A 4,039-nucleotide genomic window follows, 5' to 3' on the forward strand; every position below is an offset into this window, starting at 1 on the left:
GATGGATGGATGGATGGATGGATGGATGGATGGATGGATGGATGGATGGATAGACAGAGTCACAGAAGCAAAGAACATGAGCTTGCACAGACTTTGGGAGAGAGTGGAGGGTGGAAGGGCCTGCCGTGCTATGTTTGATAGGGTCACAAGAAGTCAGATGTGATTGAATGCCTGAACAACAACCACTGTGTCAATGTGCTAAGTTATACAAAGGGAAGGATTTGAATCGGAGGAGACATGAGAGGATATTATTCTAGGCTTGAGGGCCAGTGTATATAACAGTCAGAGAGTTGGGAAAGGGCTGGAAGAGAATGGAAATGAGTCACCTGGGTTGTCTGTAATTGAGTACTTGAAGAGGAGTTGTGGCCAGTAAAGCTGGAAAAGCAGGTAGGGCCTGGGTTCAGAAGACCTTGCATCCCAGACTAAGGAATTTATCTTTTATTGAGTAAGCAATGGAGAACCACTAAAGGGTTTGAGGAGGGAGTGACGAGGTCAAATGTGTGCAAGATCATTCCCTGACATGATGGATGGACTAGAGATGGGGAGACTAAAGACAAGAAGGGGACTGGTGAGGAGGCTGCTACAATAAATAGACCAGATGAGAGGTAACAAAGGCCTTCACTAGTGCAGGGACAGCTGGAGAGGAAAGGAAGGAATCCACAAGCAATACAGTAGGAGACAGAAGCCATGGGACATAGCAATTGGCTGGGTGTGGGAGTGAGCAAGAGGGAGATGTCAAGGGTGAAATCAGTATTTTTTTTAACTACCTTAAAAAAAAAACCCTACATTTCACATCAGCCCTGGAGTCAGGAGGACCTGAGTTCAAATCTAGCCTCAGACACTAGCTGTGTGACCCTAGGCAAGTCACTTAACCCTGATTGCCTCAAAAAAGATGTATTTCAATTTGATACAAGTAACTAGGTAGTGTAGTGGCTAGGACATTAGACTTAGAATCAGGAAGACCTGAATTAGAATCTTACCTCAGATACTTACTGACCATCAACATTGACAGTTGCACGCTGTGGTAAAAAGAGGCCTGGGTTTGGAGTCAGAGGACCTGAATTTAAAACCAAGTGCTATCACTGATCTTGGGAAGTTACTTAATCTCTCAGTTTCCCCAAAACTTAGCAGAGTAACTGGTACCTAGTAAGCACTTAATTCTTTTTTTTAAAAAAAATGTATTCATTTATCTTCCCAGTGGGGGTGAGTGAGGAGGGAAGAAGTGAAAAAATCTGGAACTCAAAGTTTTAAAAACAAATGCTTAAAAAAAATTGTTTTTTTTTACATGCAACTGGGAATTAAAATATACAGGCACTGGGGTATAGCAATCTATCTTGCCCTACTAGAAAGTTGGGGGGATGATGGGCGAGGATATAAGAGAGAACAGATTGGGGAAAGGGGAATTCAGTAGGCTCGATATTTTGGGTGGTGGTAGGGGAAAGATGGGAAGAAAAATTTGTAACTCAAAATCCTGTGGAAATAAATGTTGAAAACTAAAAATAAATAAATAAATTGAAGAAAAAATGTATTCATTTATAAAATGAAATTTCGGGCTAGATGGCCTTTAAATTCAATTCAAGCTCTTGAATTTGTGATCCTATTTGTAAAATTCCTTCCTGGACCACTTCCTCAACTCCCAATCACATTGGTCGGCCAGAACCCTATACGGCTAATTACTGCTTTTCTCCTCAGGGTGTTTAAAGGTAACCCTGAGAAGCTAGGTTTTCTGTACTGTCTCAGGAGCCCCCATCAAATGTGCTCCCTATTTATAATTAGCTAGACTACTGGACAGGACAGCTAGGTGCCACAGTGGATAGAGAAGTGGACCTTGGAAGCAGGAAAACTCACCTGCCCCAGACACTTCCTAGCTCTGTGATCCTGGACAAAGAACTTCACCCTGTTTGTCTCAGTTTCCTCATCTGTAAAGTAGCTGGAGAAGGAAATGGCGAACCACTCCAGTGTCTTTGCCAAGAAAACCCCAAATGGGGTCACCAAGAGTTGGATATGACTGAACAACAACAACAGATAATTAGCTTTTAGAAAAAGAATTTACTACACAGGAATAGCAAAGACAGTTACAGAAACATCTCAGAGAAGGGGGCACAGTTTCCTATGGCACCACACATACACACACACACACACACACACACACACACACACACCGCAGTCCCTAGGGAGAGTTGAATTAAACTGAAACACAACATGGCCAAAGGGTAAGCTCACATCTCTTGGTTACAGGAAGTCCCTTCTTCTCTTCTGAAGTCCTCATGAAATCCCCTTTAAGTGTATCCTTTTAGAGTTCTGAAGTTGCTTTTCCTTGGCGAACCTAACTTTTCCTCATTGTATCTCTCAGGTCCCAAAATAGAAGTTGCCATTAGTCACTGAGACTGCCACCAACACCAATGGGGACTCCGGATCTTCTGTCTTTTCAAAGTTTACAAGGTTGTCACCTGGTCATTGACAGGTTGGAAAGAAAACAGTCAGTCTTCAATTGTAACACAAGATTCCAAACTGGCTTGCCCAGAAGCATGTCTTATTTTTCTTCATCCAATGATCAAAGTACATCACTCCTCCCAAACTGATTAACAACTTGTTCATACTTAGTTGATACTTTTAATTGACTGATTTTAATGGAGAAGTTGGGTCCTTCAGTGATTTCATTAACTGGAATGGAGTTGAAATCCCCCACCCTTATAGGAGTATCCTTTGCTTTTTCATATTCATACTGGAGGTACAATTAGGAGTCTATTATAATTCTCCTAGAATTAAAGATTTAACAATGAAAGGGCCCTTAGAGGCCATCTAGGCCAACCCCTGAATATTATAGTAAAGGGATGTCATCCCCAACAATTGTACCTGTTTAATTCCTATTCCTTTCCTCCCTATATTTCATGAAACCTTTCCAGATCCAAAAAATCTGACAATATATCCAATGTTCCACACCCATAGTTTCTCACCTCTGGAAATGAGGGAAGGAGGTGTGCTTTCTGATCTCTTTTCTGGTGGGGGAGGGGCAAGCTTCACCACCACACAGGATTCTATTTCATTTTTGCTATTTTTCTTTCCATTTATACTCCCACTTCACCTCTGCCTCTAAGAATCTTTTGTCTTCTAATTCTGATCAAGCAACATTTCATGTGAAACATTTCCTCGTCTTCCAGCTGCTGGTTTCCTTTCCCACAAAGAAATTTAACTTGTATTCATTTAGTATATATTTTGTGTGTTGGAATGGGGATGGCTTGGTTGGTCCCTGGCTCTGATTCAAGTGCTGATGTACTAGAATAATTAATTCTCTTCAGACATCTAACAGCCAGTCTGTGCCTGGCATATAGTAGGCAGTTAAGAAATTCTTGTTAGTTGGTTGATTGACTGATTAGACAACAACAGGTTGTGGAAAGCTTAGAAAGCTAGGCAAAGGAATGTGAACATGACTTGATAGGCAACAGAGAGCCACTGATGATTCTTGAGCTGAAGAGTGACGAGAGTAAATTTATATATGAGGGAACTATTCTGGTAGCAATATGAAAGAAGAATTGGAGGGAGTTGAGTTACAAAGGCATTTTTAGAGGCTACAACTGCCCAAGCCAGTAGTAATGAAAGCATATGTCAGGATGGTGATGGCAATAATGGATTGATTCAAGAGACAGAGTAGGGGCAGACTGACCTGTCTTAATAACCCATATAGGTATGAAAGATGAAAGAGAAGAAAACTCAAAGACAGAATCAAGGTTTTGAACACGGGAGACTGAGTAAATGGTAGTGATGCTGACAGAAACAGCAAAGCAAGAAGCTGGCTTATGAGGAAAATAAGCTCTGTTTTTCACTTGTTTGGTTTGAGATGCCAGTGGAGCGTTCAGCTGAAAATATCCTGTAAGCAGTTATACATGTGGGATTGTACGTTGAACAAGAGGTCTGAGTCAGAGTGGTGGATTTGGAAATCACCTGCACAGAACGGACAGTCCAAGTCAGTGGAGTGAATGGCACTGTGAGAAGAGAAAGATCATTGAGAGAGAAGGGCCAAGGATAGAATTTCACTGAA

Source organism: Petaurus breviceps, unplaced genomic scaffold (genome assembly GCF_028583685.1).
Source record: "Petaurus breviceps papuanus isolate PSGF00001 unplaced genomic scaffold, PetGlider_PUasm1.0 90849, whole genome shotgun sequence".
Taxonomy (NCBI): domain Eukaryota; kingdom Metazoa; phylum Chordata; class Mammalia; order Diprotodontia; family Petauridae; genus Petaurus; species Petaurus breviceps.